Source organism: Coregonus lavaretus, assembly GCF_964263955.1.
Source record: "Coregonus lavaretus genome assembly, chromosome: 15".
NCBI lineage: Eukaryota > Metazoa > Chordata > Actinopteri > Salmoniformes > Salmonidae > Coregonus > Coregonus lavaretus.
Window position 1 is genome coordinate 39,788,377 of NC_140002.1, and position 18,739 is coordinate 39,807,115.

Below are 18,739 nucleotides of genomic sequence, written 5' to 3' on the forward strand. Positions count from 1 at the left end.
AAAATAAGTGTACCAGAGAGTCTGTTCTAACAAAAAAGAAGAAGACATAAAGCCTTTATTACAGCAGACTAAAAACAGTTGCATGCATTATTTATTGCTTAGGCTATTTATTCAAAGCTCCCTTTGTTATTTACATTTATTAGTGTTGCACCATTATTTTTACATAATATAACCATTTGCAATTTCAGTATCACGTCTTAGAGTGATGGACTGTGCCATCCCCGTGGCCTCGCAATGGATTAGTCCACTGAGACAGGCACGAATCTGACAGGTGTCTTGTGCACCACGAAGAAAAAAAAATATGACCGCTCAACTAAATAAATCTTGGTAGGCCAACAGCCTATCGACCAAACAATCGACCAGTCGACTAAATGTGGTCAGCCCTAATCAACTTAAATCAGAAGAAAAAATATTTATGCTCATGTTCATTGAATGTTAGGGATATCAACACACAATCCCCATGTGTTTCAATGCAAACCTGGCTTGATAGGAGCATACTGGGCTTAATTCGAACAATAATGATTTATGGTAAAAAAAAAAAAAAGACAGAACAGCTAAATTTACTCATAAAATATTTGGAAACTAATGTTCTGGGGTATAAATATACACTATAGACTACAATATTATGCAGAGTTAGTATTGATTCTATTGAAAACTATTTATTTCCATTTCCATTCTGTATAGAGGGAGTGCTTGTTGTGCTACTGTCCACTTTAAGCCCACCTGAGATAAATGTCAAATGAACAACAAAGGCATATGTATAATAATGCAAGGTTCATTTAACAGTAAAATAACAAAGAAAAATGTGAGCTGTGAGTGCTTGAGATCTATTATATTGTTGTAGTTCACCAAGTGATGTTGCTACTGTGGCATTTGGTACAACTGCTAGCATGAAAAAAATTGTTTGCCAATTGGCAAGAAATAGTAATGAATACCCATGTAGTATGCTATCATGTGCATATATCAACACATGAATCTCTTAATGTTGCATTAAGTATGATTACTTATCTGTGAAGATACAAAAAACATCTGAAAAATGTGTTTATCTGAGAGTTTCCTCCACAGCAAAGTTTTTTTGTAGCTTTGTGAGGGGCCACTAGTAGGGACTTACACATACAGTGCCTTCAGAAAGTATTAATACCCCTTGACTTATTCCACATTTTGTAGTGTTAGAGCATGAATTCCAAATGGATTAAATTGCCTTTTTTTTCCCATACCCATCTACACACAATACCCCATAATGACAAAGTGAAAACATGTTTTTAGAAATGTTTGCAGATGTATTGAAAATGAAACACAGACATATCAGTATGAAAATATATGCATAAGAGCGTCTGCTAAATGACTAAAATGTAAAATGATATCTCATTTACACTAAGTATTCACACCCGAGTCAATACATGTTAGAATCACCTTTGGCAGCGATTACAGCTGTAAGTCTTTCTGGGTAAGTCTCTAAGAGCTTTGCACACCTGGATTGTAAAATACTTGCATTAAAATTCTTCAAGGTATGTCAAGTTGGTTGTTGATAATTGCTAGACAGCCATTTTAACGTCTTGCCATAGATTTTCAAGCCAATTTAAGTCAACACTGTAACTAGGCCACCCAGGAAGATTCAACATCGTCTTGGTAAGCAACTCCAGTGTATTTGGCCTTGTGTTTCAGGTTATTGTCCTGCTGAAAGGTGTCTGTTGGAAAGCAGACAACCAGGTTTTCCTCTAGGATGTTGCCTGTGCTTAGCTCTATTTCGTCTATTTTTATCCTAAAAAACTCCCTAGTCCTTGCCAATGACAAGCATACCCATAACATGATGCAGCCACCACCATGATTGAAAATATGAAGAGTGGTACTCAGTGATGCGTTGTGTTGGATTTGCCCCAACCATAACGTTCTGTTTTCAGGACACAGTTAATTTATTTGCCACATTTTTTGCAGTTTTACTTCAGTGCCTTATTGCAGAATGTATGTTTTGGAATATTTTTATTTTGTCCAGGCTTCCTTTTTTCACTCTGTCATTTAGGTTAGTATTGTGGAGTAACTACAATATTGTTGATCCATCCTCAGTTGTCTACTATCAAAGCCATTAAACTGTAACTGTTTTAAAGTCACCATTGGCCTCATGTTGAAATCCCTGAGTGGTTTCCTTATTCTCTGGCAACTGAGTTAGGAAGGACGCCTGTATCTTTGTAGTGACTGGGTGTATTGATACAGTATCCAAAGTGTAATTAATAACTTAAACACGCTCAAAGGGATATTCAATGTCTGCTTATTTTATTTTTACCCATCTACCAATAGGTGCCCTTCTTTGCGAGGCATTGGAAAACCTCCCTGGTCTTTGTGGTTGAATCTGTGTTTGAATTTCACTGCTCGACTGAGTGACCCTATAGATAATTGTATGTGTGGGGTACAGAGATGAGGTAGTCATTCAAAAACCATGCAACTTATGTGACCTGTTAAGCAAATGTTTACTTCTGAACTGATTTAGGCTTGCCATAACAAAGGGGTTGAATACGTGTCAGCTTTTAATTTTGTATTAATTTGTAAACATTTCTAAAAACAATCATCATCATACATTGTATAGACTACATAACCCCCTTCGCCTCTACGAATAGCCTAAAGAAAGTTTGTTGAGTGTTTGGAAAATGAAAGACAGGTTCAGTCCTATCCCACTTCTCCACTGTCACCGGCCCAAGGAAAAGCAGAAGCTCAGGACAGTGAGACTGCAAACTGGAAATGAGGGATGGCCAATATACACTCTACTTTAACAGTTGTCACAGTGTTACTCCCCTTGCCAACACTGACTGACTCCTATCCAAACCCTGTTCCCCTCCTGCAGTGCATTTGTTTTCAAACTTACAAATAGTCTATCGAAAGTCTACATTTAAGACTTTGTTTCATTTTATTTCACCTTTATCTATCCTAGTTAATCTCATAAAATATCTTCAATAAGAGAGATATGGTAAATCATCAATGCAACACTTGAGGATGAAACGCTTGACAATGAATACAAACGTTTCTCTACCAACTTCACACAAGGCCAGGTTAACAGAGCTCAGCTCTGCCTCCTCTCTTTTTCCATGTATTTGCGGCATGTGAGCATAAGGCCTTTCTATTAATATTTCAGACTCATATTTTGGGGCGTTGTCTGCCATCTGTCCTCCCTGCACCCCACTGATCAGCGTGGTCATGATTACAGTGGAGATCAGATGGGGTGATAATTGCAGCACAGCCTGTGTGGATAGAGTTCACAGTCCACAGGACCACACCAGGGGACTACACACTCAGACAGAGGGACATAGAAAGAGAGGAGAAAGAAAGTGAAGAGCTAGTAACTAGCATAATAATACAGCTGCTAGTCTGCTACCTATACTAAAAGGTGACAACACTTGTGGCCTCCACGCCCTCCTAGCTAATTTTAGGTGAGCAAAGTAGCATTCACATTTTACAATTATATAGCTACACTGACTAGCCTAATGACTTTAAAGGCCCAGTGCAATCAAAATCTGTTTTTTCCTGTGTTTTATATCATATTGTATAGGGCCAGGACGATACCAGTTTCGCAATATTTTTTCCATGGCACAAATGAAAACACCAAGCAGACCAAACTCTACAATCCTTTAAAAACCTGCTGCATGTAAAATTAGTGTGTGCTATAGCTTGGAAAATAAATGTTTGTTTCCAAAAATAGGGCTGTTTTCCTAAAGAAGTTAAATCTGCTTCGTGTATTGTTTCCTTGCCATGATACTAATGAGTCCCGCGATACTGGTATCGTCCCGGACCTAATTGTACAACAGCTGATGAAACTAACACTGTAACAGTGTGAAAAATGTGATCAGTGTCATCTCCTGATAGTCTTTGGTTGAAAATATATTTTAAATCAGCTGGTTTGCAATGGTGGGAGTGTCTGCTTTCGATGGTGACATCACCATGCAGTAAATTGGTTAATAGACCAATAACAAACACTTCCAAACCTCTGCCAATAACAGCTAGTTTTCCCCTCCCACTCAGACCTCTCTCAGACAGTCCAAGCAAAATTATTGCTTGAGAAAAAGTTTTGCTAAAAAGCTATTTCTGCAAAAAAATATTTAAAAAATAATGGAAGTCTGTTACAGTAAGGTACTTACAGTGAATTCGGAAAGTATTCAGACATTTTCCACATTTTGTTACATTACAGCCTTATTCTAAAATAGATTTTTTTAAATTACCCTCATCAATCTACACAAAATACCCCATGCCAAAGCAAAAACAGGTTTTTAGATTTTTTTTGCTAATTTAATACAAATACAAATGGAAATATCACATTTACATAAGTATTCACACCCTTTATTCAGTACTTTGTCTTCTTGGGTATGACTCTACAAGCTTGGCACACCTATATTTGAGGAGTTTCTCCCATTCTTCTCTGCAGATCCTCTCAAGCTCTGTCAGGTTGGATGGGGAGCGTTGCTGGACAGATATTTTCAGGTCTCTCCAGAGATGTTGGATCGGGTTCAAGTCCAGGCTCTGGCTGGGCCACTCAAGGACATTCAGAGACTTATCCTGAAGCCACTCCTGCAGTCTTAGCTATGTGCTTAGGGTTGTTGTCCTGTTGGACGTGACGCTTGGCATTCAGGCCAAAGAGTTCAATCTTGGTTTCATCAGAACAGAGAATATTTTTTCTCATGGTCTGAGTCCTTTAGGTGCCTTTTGGCAAACTCCAAGTGGGCTGTCATGTGCCTTTTACTGAGGAGTGGCTTCCGTCTGGCCACTCTACCATAAAGGCCTGATTGGTGGAGTGCTGCAGAGATGGTTGTCCTTCTGGAAGGTTCTCCCATCTCCAAAGAGGAACTCTGGAGCTCTGTCAGTGACCATCGGGTTCTTGGTCACCTCCCTGACCAAGACCCTTCTCCCCTGATTGCTCGGTTTGGCCAGGCGGCCAGGTCTAGGAAGAGTCTTGGTGGTTCCAAACTTCTTCCATTTAAGAATGATGGAGGCCACTGCGTTCTTGGGAACCTTCAATGCTGCAGAAATGTTTTGTTACCCTTCCCCAGATCTGTGCCTAGACACAATCCTGTCTCTGAGCTCTACGGACAATTCCTTCGACCTCTTGGCTTGGTTTTTGCTCTGACATGCACTGTCAACTGTGGGACCTTATATAGACAGGTGTGTGCCTTTCCAAATCATGGCCAATCAATTGCATTTGCCACAGGTGGACTCCAATCAAGTTGTAGAAACATCTCAAGGATGATCAATGGAAACAGGATGCACATTACCTCAATTTCGAGTCTCATAGCAAAGGGTCTGAATACTTATATAAATAAGGTAATTCTGTTTTTTATGTTTAATACATTTGCAATTTCGCTTTGTCATTATGGGGTATTGTGTGTAGATTGATGAGGAAATGTTTTTATTCAATCAATTTTAGAATAAGGCTGTAACGTAACAAAATGTGGAAAAACACAAGGGGTTTGAATTCTTTCCGAATGCACTGTAATTGTTACCCAGAAATGATATGATATTTATATAAAAACATTGTGAAACAGGGGCATGACTGTACTCTACTCTAGCCTAAATTCAATTGATTGGAAAAGGCTAGGACTATATTTGTCAGTGGGTGCTGTAGGTGGGTGTGGTGCAGGAATCAGGCGCAGGACGCAGAAAATAAGTCCAAAAGACTTTAGTGAAAGCACACTCAAAATACACGAGCCAAAAGCCCGGAGGCGAGAAAATCCGCACACAGGCGTAAACAAAAGGGCGCACTAAACATGTGCGATAATACCCTCCTTAACAGAGGAGGAAAGCTACAAAGAGCAAACGGTAAACAGTAGCGCACAAACACGACAGCGAAACAATCACACACAACACCTGACAAACACAACGAGAACTTATAGGACACTAATAGCGCTAAACGAAAACAGGTGTACATAATCAAGACAAAACCAAACGAACATAGAAACATTCAACGGTGGCAGCTAGTACTCCGGAGACGACGACCGCCGAAGCCTGCCCGAGCAAGGAAGAGAGGCAGCCTCGGCCGAAACCGTGACAGTACCCCCCCCTTGACTCCGGCCTCGGGGACGACCAGGAGGACGCGGAGCAGGGCGCGTCGGGTGACTACGGTGGAATTCTGTCAGGAGAGACGGGTCCAAAATGTCTCTCCTCGGCACCCAGCACCGTTCCTCCGGGCAGTACCCCTCCCACTCCACCAGATATTGGAGACCCCCCATCCGACATCTCGAATCCAAGATGGACCGCACGGAGTACGCCAGTGCCCCCTCGATGTCCAATGGGGGCGGAGGAGTCTCCCTGATCTCATTTTCCTGGAGTGGGCCAGCTACCACCGGCCTGAGAAGAGACACATGGAACGAGGAGTTAATATTTTTATACTCAATAGGCAGTTGTAATCTGTAACACACCTCGTTCAATCTTCTCAGGACTTTAAACGGCCCCACAAACCGCCGACCCAGTTTCCGACAGGGCAGGCGGAGGGGCAGGTTTCTGGTAGAGAGCCAGACTCGATCACCAGGTGCGTACACCGGCCCCTCACTGCGGTGGAGATCGGCGCTCGCCTTTTGACGACGGAGGGCCCGCTGCAGGTGGACGTGTGCAGCGTTCCACGTCTCCTCCGAGCGCCGCACCCACTCATCCACCGCAGGAGCCTCGATCTGGCTCTGCTGCCAAGGTGCCAGAACCGGCTGGTAACCCAACACACATTGGAAAGGGGTTAGGTTAGTTGAGGAATGGCGTAGGGAATTCTGGGCCATTTCTGCCCAGGGAACGTACCGTGCCCACTCCTCCGGCCGGTCCTGGCAGTATGATCTAAGAAACCTACCCACATCCTGGTTCACACGTTCCACCTTCCCATTACTCTCAGGATGGTAACCCGAGGTGAGGCTCACCGAGACCCCCAAACGCTCCATAAAGGCTCTCCAGACTCTGGAGGTGAATTGGGGACCTCGATCAGACACAATATCCTCGGGTACCCCGTAGTGCCGGAAAACATGGGTGAATAGAGTTTCGGCGGTCTGTAGGGCAGTAGGAAGGCCCGGCATAGGGAGCAAACGACAGGCCTTAGAGAACCGGTCCACAACGACCAGTATAGTAGTATTCCCCTGTGAGGAGGGAAGGTCAGTGATGAAGTCCACCGAGAGGTGAGACCATGGTCGTTGTGGAACGGGCAGGGGTTGTAACTTACCCCTAGGCAGATGTCTAGGCGCCTTACACTGGGCGCACACCGAGCAGGAGGAGACATAAACCCTCACATCCCTCACCAACGTGGGACACCAGTACTTAGCACTAAGGCAGTGCACTGTCCGGCCTATACCAGGATGTCCAGAGGAAGGTGACGTGTGAGCCCAATAGATCAATCGATCCCGAACCTCGAGCGGAACGTACGTCCGACCCTCCGGGCATTGAGGAGGACTAGGGTCGGTGCGCAACGCCCGCTCGATTTCAGCATCGACCTCCCACACTACCGGTGCCACCAGACAAGACTCCGGCAGTATGGGAGTGGGCTCCACGGACCTCTCCTCCGTGTCATACCGCCGAGACAGTGCGTCTGCCTTACCGTTCTGTGACCCAGGGATGTACGTGATCTTAAATACGAACCGGGTCAAAAACATGTTCCACCGCGCCTGGCGAGGGTTCAGTCTCCTAGCTGCCCGGATGTACTCCAGGTTACGGTGGTCAGTCAAAATGAGGAAAGGGTGTTGAGCCCCCTCAAGCCAGTGCCTCCACACCTTTAGGGCCTGTACCACGGCTAACAGCTCCCTGTCCCCTACGTCATAATTTCGCTCCGCCGGACTGAGCTTTTTGGAATAAAAGGCACAGGGGCGGAGTTTAGGTGGTGTGCCGGACCGTTGCGAAAGCACGGCTCCTATACCGGCCTCTGACGCGTCCACCTCTACCTGAAATGGTAAAGAGGGATCCGGATGCGCCAGCACCGGAGCCGAAGTAAACAGGTCCTTCAGCCTCCCAAAAGCCCTGTCCGCCTCGGCTGACCACTGCAAACGCACCGGACCCCCCTTCAAAAGAGACGTTATGGGAGCTGCCACCTGTCCAAAACCCCGGATAAACCTCCGGTAGTAATTCGCAAACCCCAAAAACTGCTGCACCTCTTTAACAGTGGTTGGCGTTTGCCAATTACGCACGGCTGACACCCGGTCAACCTCCATCTTCACCCCTGACGCAGACAACTGATAACCCAAAAAGGAGATCGACTCCTGGAAAAACAGACACTTCTCTGCCTTGACATACAGGTCGTGCTCCAACAGCCTCCTCAACACTCGGCGCACCAGAGCCACATGCTCGACTCGGGTAGACGAGTACACGAGAATGTCATCTATGTACACGACCACCCCCTGCCCCTGCATGTCCCTGAATATCTCATCCACGAATGATTGGAAAACTGAAGGCGCGTTCATCAACCCGTATGGCATGACAAGATACTCGTAATGCCCCGAGGTGGTACTAAATGCTATCTTCCATTCATCGCCCTCCCTAATGTACACCAAGTTGTACGCGATCCTGAGATCTAATTTAGTGAAAAAACGCGCCCCATGCAATGACTCCGTCATGGTCGCAATCAGAGGAAGTGGATAACTGTACTTCACCGTGATCTGATTGAGACTACGGTAATCAATGCACGGGCGTAACCCTCCATCCTTTTTCTTCACAAAAAAGAAACTCGAGGACGCAGGGGAAGTGGATGGCCGTATGTATCCTTGTCTCAGAGATTCGTCTATGTAAGTCTCCATAGCTCTCTTCTCCTCCTGAGACAGAGGATACACAGGGCTCCGTGGGAGCGCAGCTCCTGCCTGGAGGTCTATCGCACTATCTCCCTGCCTATGGGGAGGCAACTGCGTCGCCCTCGACTTACTGAACACAATAGCCAAATCCTCATACTCAGGGGGAATGTGCAATGCGGGCACCTGGTTTGGACTCTCCACCGAGGTAGCCCCCACGGAAACGCCTAAACATCGACCCACACACTGGGCAGACCACTCCATCAGAGCCCTCTCCTGCCACGAAATAGACGGGTTATGGATACTCAACCAGGGCATGCCCAGCACCACCGGATACGCAGGCGAGTCGATCAGAAATAGCTGGATAATCTCCTCATGACCCCCCTGCGCACACATCCTAAGTGGCGCCGTGACCTCCCTGATCAAGCCCGATCCCAACGGACGGCTATCTAGGGCATGAACGGGGAATGGGACGTCAACAGGAAGAAGGGGAATCCCTAATTCTAAACAAAATTTTCTATCAACAAAATTCCCAGCCGCGCCTGAATCTACCAGCGCCTTATGCTGGGAATGAGGTGCTACCTGTGGAAAACGCACAGGTATACAGAAGTGCGCAACAGAGAGCTCTGGGTAAGTGGGGCGCCTACTCACCTGGAAGGACTCCCCAGTGCGGAGCCTGTCGTCTTCCCCCCTAGGAGACCATCCCCAGCACCTAGCCGCGGTGTGTCCTCCACGGCCACAGTTGGTGCAGGAGACGGGTCCCCTCGTACTCCGACCCCTCCTCTCTCTAGCGCCAGCGCCCCCAAGCTCCACAGGGCTCGGCTCGGAGGCGCTGGAGGGTGAAATGGACGGACCCCCCTCGGAACGTCCGCGGGTAGCCAGCAGGGTGTCCAGCCTGATGGACATGTCCACTAACTGATCGAAAGAGAGACTGGTATCCCTGCAGGCCAGCTCCCGACGGACGTCCTCTCGTAGACTACAGCGGTAGTGATCGATGAGGGCCCGCTCATTCCACCCTGCATCCGCCGCTAGAGTACGGAATTCTAAAGCGAACTCCTGGGCGCTCCTCCTCCCCTGCCGGAGGTAGAACAGACGCTCCCCCGCCGCTTTCCCCTCAGGTGGATGGTCAAACACCGCCCTGAAGCGGCGGGAGAACTCAGAGTATGTGATGGTGGTGGCGTCTATTCTCCTCCACTCGGCGTTGGCCCATTCCAACGCCTTGCCGGTAAGACAGGAGATGAGGGCGGACACGCTCTCGTGTCCAGAGGGCGCCGGGTGCACGGTGGCCAGGTATAGCTCCACCTGTAGAAGGAAGCCCTGACACCCGGCAGCGGTCCCATCATAGGCCCTCGGGAGCGAGAGTCGAATTCCCCTGGGTTCCGGAGCTTGAATGGGCTGACTGGCCGATGGTGATGGCAGGGGAGGTGGAGTTGGGGGTGTCCCTCTGGTCTCCCAGCGTTGAAGGGTGTTAATAACGTCCTGCAGGGCGGTCCCGATACGAAGGATCTGGTCATTCTGCTCACGGACCCGATCCTCCAGAGTCTCATGTGCTGCTGCGGCTCCTGCTGATTCCATCCTTGAGGTGTGTGATTCTGTCAGTGGGTGCTGTAGGTGGGTGTGGTGCAGGAATCAGGCGCAGGACGCAGAAAATAAGTCCAAAAGACTTTAGTGAAAGCACACTCAAAATACACGAGCCAAAAGCCCGGAGGAGAGAAAATCCGCACACAGGCGTAAACAAAAGGGCGCACTAAACATGTGCGATAATACCCTCCTTAACAGAGGAGGAAAGCTACAAAGAGCAAACGGTAAACAGTAGCGCACAAACACGACAGCGAAACAATCACACACAACACCTGACAAACACAACGAGAACTTATAGGACACTAATAGCGCTAAACGAAAACAGGTGTACATAATCAAGACAAAACCAAACGAACATAGAAACATTCAACGGTGGCAGCTAGTACTCCGGAGACGACGACCGCCGAAGCCTGCCCGAGCAAGGAAGAGAGGCAGCCTCGGCCGAAACCATGACAATATTAGCCTAAATAAAATATTCAAGTATGACCCATGGGGCGGCGCACAATTGGCCCAGCGTCGTCCAGGGTAGGGGAGGGAATGGCAGAGCATTGTGGGGTTGTGGGTTTGATTCCCATAAAAAAAAATTACATTTAAAAAAAATTAAAAAAAAATATATATAACATTTAACGATTAAAAAAATTAAATTAAATTAATGCACTAACTGTAAGTCGCTCTGGATAAGAGCGTCTGCTAAATGACTAAAATGTAAAAATGTAAATGACTGAAATAGGTCATTCTCTTGCATCTTGCAAAGAAAATGAAATGCTTCCTGATCTTGAAAGTTTCCATCTGAGGACATGCTTATAAGTAAGGCTAGCTAAGCCGGGAGAGGACAACCTTGTAGCACTAAACTACTAGGCCATCAATGGGACAAAGTAAACAAGGTTCAACCAAGACGACAAACTACAAAGCCAAGCAGTGACCCTATTTAAAACATGGCCTTCAGTCTCCTGACAACTTTACTTGTTATTTGTAGCAGGTAAGTGCCAAGGGCCCTTTGTTTAACTGTGAACAATGTGTACCCTATTTCCTCCAGTCACACAAGACAGTAGTCCCGAAAACACATCCAATATAGAGGAAAATGTTTTTTTTAAATGTTATGTCTGGATAGCCTTTAACCTGCCTCAGTATCAAATCAAATTGTATTTGTCACATGCGCCGAATACAACAGGTGTAGACCTTACAGTGAAACGCTTACTTACAAGCCCTTAACCAATAATGCAGTTAAGAAAAAATAACTTTTAAAAAAAGCGCAGCAGTAAAATAACAATTGCGAGGCTATATACAGGGGGGTACCGGTACCAAGTCAAAGTGCAGGGACACCGGTTAGTCGAGGTAAGAGGTAATATGTACATGTAGGTAGAGTTAGTTATTAAAGTGACTATGCATAGATAATAAACAGAGTAGCAGCAGCGTAAAAGAGGGGGGGGGGGGGGGGGGCTGCAAATTGTCTGGGTAGCCATTTGATTAGATGTTCAAGAGTCTTATGGCTTGGGGGTAGAAGCTGTTTAGAAGCCTCTTGGACCTAGACTTGGCGCTCTGGTACCGCTTGCCGTGCGGTTGCAGAGAGAACAGTCTATGACTAGGGTGGCTGGAGTCTTTTAGAATTTTTAGGGCCTTCCTCTGACACCGCCTGGTATAGAGGTCCTGGATGGCAGGAAGCTTGGCCCCAGTGATGTACTGGGCCGTACGCACTACTCTCGGTAGTGCCTTTCGGTCGGAGGCCGAGCAGTTGCCATACCAGGCGGTGATGCAACCAGTCAGGATGCTCTCGATGGTGCAGCTGTATAACTTTTGAGGATCTGAGGACACATGCCAAATCTTTTCAGTCTCCTGAGGGGGAATAGGTTTTGTTATGCCCTCTTCACGACTGTCTTGGTGTGCTTGGACCATGTTAGTTTGTTGGTAATGTGGACACCAAAGAACTTGAAGCTCTCAACCTGCTCCACTACAGCCCCGTCGATGAGAATGGGGGCGTGCTCGGTCCTCTTCTTTTTCCTGTAGTCCACAATCATCTCTTTTGCCTTGATCACATTGAGGGAGAGGTTGTTGTCCTGGCACCACACGGCCAGGTCTCTGACCTCCTCCCTATAGGCTGTCTCATGGTTGTCGTGGTCAGGCCTACCACTGTTGTGTCATCGGCAAACGTAATGATGGTGTTTGAGTCGTGCCTGGCCATGCAGTCATGAGTGAACAGGGAGTACAGGAGGGGACTGAACACACACCCCTGAGGGGTCCCCGTGTTGAGGATTAGCGTGACGGATGTGTTGTTACTACCCTTACCACCTGGGGGTGGCCCATGAGGAAGTCCAGGATCCAGTTGAAGAGGGAGGTGTTTAGTCCCAGGGTCCTTAGCTTAGTGAGGAGCTTTGAGGGCACTATGGTGTTGAACGCTGAGCTGTAGTCAATGAATAGCATTCTCACATAGGTGTTCCTTTTGTCCAGGTGTGAAAGGGCAGTGTGGAGTGCAATAGAGATTGCATCATCTGTGGATATGTTGGGGCGGTATGCAAATTGGAGTGGGTCTAGGGTTTCTGGGATAATGGTGTTGATGTGAGCCATGACCAGTCTTTCAAAGCACTTCATGGCTACAGACGTGAGTGCTACGGGTCACTAACCATTTAGGCAGGTTACCTTAGTGTTCTTGGGCACAGGGACTATGGTGATCTGCTTGAAACATGTTGGTATTACAGACTCAGTCAGGGAGAGGTTGAAAATGTCAGTGAAGACACTTGCCAGTTGGTCAGCGCATGCTCGGATTACACGTCCTGGTAATCCATCTGGCCCTGCGGCCTTGTGAATGTTGACCTGTTTAAAGGTCTTACTCACATCGGCTACGGAGAGCGTGATCACACAGTCATCCGGAACAGCTGATGCTCTCATGCATGTTTCAGTGTTACTTGCCTCGAAGCAAGCATAGAAGTAATTTAGCTCGTCTGGTAGGCTCGTGTCACTGGGCAGCTCACGGCTGTGCTTCCCTTTGTAGTCTGTAATAGTTTGCAAGCCCTGCCACATCCAACGAGCGTCGGAGCCGGTGTAGTACGATTCGATCTTAGTCCTGTATTGACGCTTTGCCTGTTTGATGGTTCGTCGGAGGGCATAGTGGGATTTCATATAAGCTTCCGGGTTAGAGTCCCGCTCCTTGAAAGCGGCAGCTCAACCATATTCCAGTCTGTGCGTTAGAGATGTCGACTATGAGTATGTCGTGTCTTTTCTCTAACGCCCTGGGCCCGGTTTCTCGATAGCGATTGAACTTAGGCTCACAAGTGTTTTAAGGATGCATCTTTCCTACAACGGCCAAAGATATAACATGTGTTTCCCAAAACACCACGAAGAGAGAACGGTCGTTAAGTGCGTTGTTGGAGCATGTGTCCATACTGATAGGATCGAAAGAAAGGGAGTGCTGCTCTCGGATCAGCTTTCTCCATTCAAAATCTTTCCTTAACATTATATTATTTCACAATACTGACGACTGTTCAGCTCCTAGAATGATATTACCATCTACGTCTGCACATACTGAGATGGCTTATTACCAACCAAAACAAATCACTAAGTCACCGATTTAGCACATTATTGACACGTTTGGCTACACATCATGAAATGTAGAGACAAATTGCAGTATGAAATGTATTTCAATATGATTGAAATAGGCCTATAGCCTACTGTTTATATTTTTATGCAGTCATCTCGATTTTCTTTTCAAGCATATTTTTTATACGTCACTTGTTTGTATCAATTGCAAAGACATTTGCAACTTTGTATTTGTAGTGAACATTGTTCTGAAGTTATCAGCGGTCACAGAGAGATGGATAAACCATGTGATTCTATGTTTAGCGGAGGTCTTCTGTGTATAAAGTCACTTGAGAGAGCAAAAAAGCATCTAACGATGCACTTAGCTGTTCTATAAGTGGTCTGAGGCAGGCGTTAGATTACGTGCGTTTTCAAATGCAACGTTAATAACGATGGTTTTGGTAAACAGCTCGGAGATAATGATGCTCCTACGAAGGATCTAAGATGCTTTTAGGAAACCTTTTGGAAAACCAGTTCTGTCTGGTATGTACTTCCACAAAATGTCTAAATAAAAATGTACAAGCAACCGAGAAAAAAAAAAAGTATATTCTACACCTCCAATCACTCATTATTATTTACATTTTTATTTAGACCTTTTTTGGAAGTACATACCGGCCGTAATGGAAGTAAATAGATAGTTTTGCTCAGCAAAACTCTATACTTGGTGAGTAACGATTAACGAATGTATTTTGACATTATAACGCTTGCAGAGCTGTCTAATGGAGTTTGAATCTGAGCTTCCTGGGCATTAAGGCCAAATCACATGGAGAGAGCTGTCAATGGCATTAATTTGCGCGCCAGATTAGAGTGTGTCAATTCACATACACTGCACAGTATATGTCAATTTAATTGTCCCAAGAATCCATAATAAACAGTTGTATTTGTTAGGTTCGCTATGTAGCCCTTGCGAATTATTGTTGTTTGTTCCTTTGACTCACCTTATATGTCCTATTGGAGCCACCGTACCTGTCTTCTGTTATGTTGGCTCAAGAATGTGAGGAGAGTTGTAGCTAATACACTCTACCAGTTTATAAAGAATTTAGCTAGGCTCGTTCTTTCTACATAACAGTATTCTCTCTTGAACGGCATTCCTCAGGTTTCCCAGCCGTAGCCTGCCTAGGCTATATGCGCCTGAACTCAAAATCAACAAAGGTAGGCAGTTATTGTTTTCAAATATGTAGGCTATTATTGGCAGCTAAACTTATCAACTATACATGTCACAATTCCAGATGTAACAATATACAGTCTATTACACAGTCTATTTTCTGGCAATTTATCCGCTCACTTTACCAGCATTGCGTCGCATAGACGCAAGAAAAATAGACTTGAAGCCATGAAGCTTTTGAGGCCGTTGACGCTCGTGGCCCGTCTGTTTTATGTCATTCACTACCATGCATTCTAATTCCAGCGTGTACACGCTCGTAAAAAAATGTGTTTAGTTTGATTTGGGCTTAATGCACAGATAGATACTGGGGCAGCCTAAGCCTAGCCTACACAGAGGTGTGCAATTGTTAAGCATGTTGTGTACTTCCCACAATTTGACAGATCTGACAAACATGTATCAATTAAGAACAATTAGCGTTACACTAAAAAAAGGTTAATGTTACAGGTGATGGTCTGGTGCTTCCATGATGATATGCTGATTATGAAAGTAAATGCATGACCCATTAGGATCAAGTAACTAATTTTGCAGTTTGAATGTTGTCTAGTATGGCAATCCATAAAACATCAGTACAGAGACAAAGTGGATTCGTAATTCAAAGGCCCAGACACGAGACCTATGTGGAGCCGGTGTAGACAATCACATATTACAAAGGGAAAACAAGCCACGTTGGGGACACCGATGTCTTGCTCCTGGACAAGCTAAAATCCTTCTTCGCCCGCTTTGAGGATAACACAGTGCCACCGATGCGGCCCGCTCCCGAGGACTGTGGGCTCTCATTCTCTGTGGCCGACGTGAGTAAGCCATTTAAGCGTGTCAACCCTCGCAAGGCTGCCGGCCCAGACGGCATCTCTAGCCGCGTCCTCAGAGCATGCGCAGACCAGCTGGCTGGAGTGTTTACGGACATATTCAATCTCTCCCTATCCCAGACTGCGGTTCCCACTTACTTCAAGATGTCCACCATTGTTCCTGTACCCAAGAAAGAAAAAGGTAACTGAACTAAATGACTATCACCCCATAGCACTCATTTCTGTCATCATGAAGTGCTTACAGAGGCTAGATAAGGATAATATCACCTCCACTGGACAAGAGGAATACCTATGTAAGAATGCTGTTCATTGACTACAGCTCAGCCTTCAACACCATAGTACCCTCCTAGCTCATCATTAAGCTCGGGGCCCTGGGTCTGAACCCCGCCCTGTGCAACTGGGTCCTGGACCTTCTGACGGGCCACCCCCAGGTGGTAAGGGTAGGAAACAACACCTCCACTACGCTGATCCTCAACACAGGGGCCCCACAAGGGTCCGTGCTCAGCCACCTCCTGTACTCCCTGTTCACCCATGACTGCGTGGCCACGTACGCCTCCAACTCAATCATCAAGTTTGCAGACGACAACAGTAGTAGGCCTGATTACCAACAATGACAAGACAGCCTACAGGGAGGAGATGAGGGCCCTGGCGGAGTGGTGCCAGAAAAATAACCTCTCCATCAACGTCAACAAAATGAAGGAGCTGATCGTGGACTTCAGAAGACAGCAGAGGGAGCACGCCTTCATCCACATCAACGGGACCACAGTGAAAAGCTTCAAGTTCCTCGGCGTACACGTCACTGACAATCTGAAATGGTCCACCCACACGAACAGTGTGGTGAAGAAGGCGCAACAGCGCCTCTTCAACCTCAGGAGGCTCACAAGACCCTCACAAACTTTGACAGATGCACCATTGAGAGCATCCTGTTGGGTTGTATCACTGCCTGGTACGGTAACTGCACCGCCCGCAACTGCAGGGCTCTCCAGAGGGTGGTGCGGTCTGACCAACGCATCACCGGGGGCACACTGCCTGCCCTCCAGCACCCGATGGCACAGGAAGGCCAAAAAGATCATCAAGGACATCAACCACCTGAGCCACGGCCTGTTCACCCCGCTATCATCCAGAATGTTTACATACTGTTTTACTAATTTCATATGTATATACTGCATTCGACATTGCTCCTCCTAATATTTATATGTTTCTTAATTCCATTATTTTACTTTGAGATGTGTGTATTGCTATATACTATTGCACTGTTGGAGCTTGGAACACCCGCAATAACATCCGCTCAATATGTGTATGTGACCAACAAATATTAGATTTTGATTTGAATCCCCATGACACCACCTCTTCCAATAAACACATCCACTCCCTAGATACCCCATCAAGACCAACCTTATGTTACATACAAATAATTCACATGAAAAGGCCTTCTGACAGATGCTGTACAAACTGTGCCTAGCAATTGAGTGTGTCACATTTCAGATGTTCAAGATCATTAGCTAAATGTGTCAGTCAATCCCAGAGATGAGGAGCAGCGAGGTGTCTAGCTAGACCGTCATCTGAAACTGGAAAAGAGGACAGCGCCCACTCGATATCCTAATTTCAATTGAATATTCTTATCCACATCTTGTTTGTCACGCTTCTTGGTGGCTGAGTAAATCTCATCATTCTCCATGCTATGGGTCACTTTCCTGGCGTTCATACTAGCGAACCAAATAGATAACACTAACTACCTGCTGTACAGTCCACTGTTAACTCTTAGCTAACTAGCTCCTTCTTTAGCCGCGAATGAACCCCAGGATTTTTTATTTTAACAGGGAGTTAAATTGAGACCAACGTATCTTTCACAGCTGAACCCTGTATACACATGATAGTCCAGATAGCCATGCATGGAGGACATGACTACACGTTTATTGTAAACTTTTAAAATGTAGCAGACTAACGTTAGCTTGCTAACTCTTTAACTACCTAGCAAGCCCACGACTGTTCTGAAAGGCTGAACGTTAGCTAGCTATAGTTACAGGCTGGCTAGCTAGTGTTAGCTAGTTACAACAAATCTTTATTCCAAACATTCATAGTCAAGCAAGTGAAAAGCTTGCTAACGTCTAAGTCCAATTTATTCGTCACATGCTTCGTAAACAACAGGTGAAATGCTTACATTAGGGCAATAAGAAATACATGTGGAACGTCTTTTTACCTAGTTAGCTATTGTGGTTTGTTTAAACCCATTAAGCAGTGTCAATTTATACCAACTCGCCGGGAGAGATTATTTGAAGGAAGGACAAACCAAACCAGTCAAGATAGCTAGCTAGCGAGCTACATCTGAAGCTACTTACTTCTCGCTAGTTACCCATAATTGGCAACGTTGGGATGCGTTTATGTTGTAATCAACATATTACATATAAATACTATATAAAAGACACTCTCTAAACTTTTAAATAGAGAAATTCCTACCTGCAACTACGGGATACGTCCTTGTTTTCTTCTTAAACCCTCAAATCCACTCTACCCATGGATCTCACCAAGGTCCGCCTCCAGCCTATCAAATGAGGGGATTCGATTAATCTTGCTCCAGTAGGCGAGTTTTGCACCGGTAAAAATTGATTGCATTTAAATGCAAACTATACTGAACAAAAATATAAACGCAACAATTTCAAAGATTTTGCTGAGTTACAGTTCATATATGGTAATCAGTCCATTGAAATAAATAAATTATGCCCTAATCTATGGATTTCACATTACTGGGCAGGGGCACATTCATGGGTGGGCCTGTGGGGGCATAGGCCCGCCCAATTGGGAGCCATGTCCATCCACTGTAGAGCCAGGCCCAGCCAATCAGAATTAGTTTTTCCCCACAACAGGACTTCATTACAGACAGAAATACTAAGGTC

At 45.8% G+C, this 18,739-nt stretch overlaps 1 protein-coding gene across 2 annotated transcripts in view; it reads right to left on the minus strand.

The window, feature by feature from the left end:
* Window positions 1–18,384, minus strand: part of LOC311142876 (kelch-like protein 13) — a 95,549-nt gene extending 77,165 nt beyond the window's left edge. Inside the window, exon 1 of one of the 2 annotated variants that reach the window (XM_084178580.1) lies at window positions 18,303–18,384. The gene's annotated coding sequence lies outside the window, so the exon portion shown is untranslated. The remainder of the gene's footprint in view (window positions 1–18,302) is intronic. The other variant, XM_084178581.1, reaches the window with a different exon arrangement.
* Window positions 18,385–18,739: the final 355 nt, after the last annotated feature.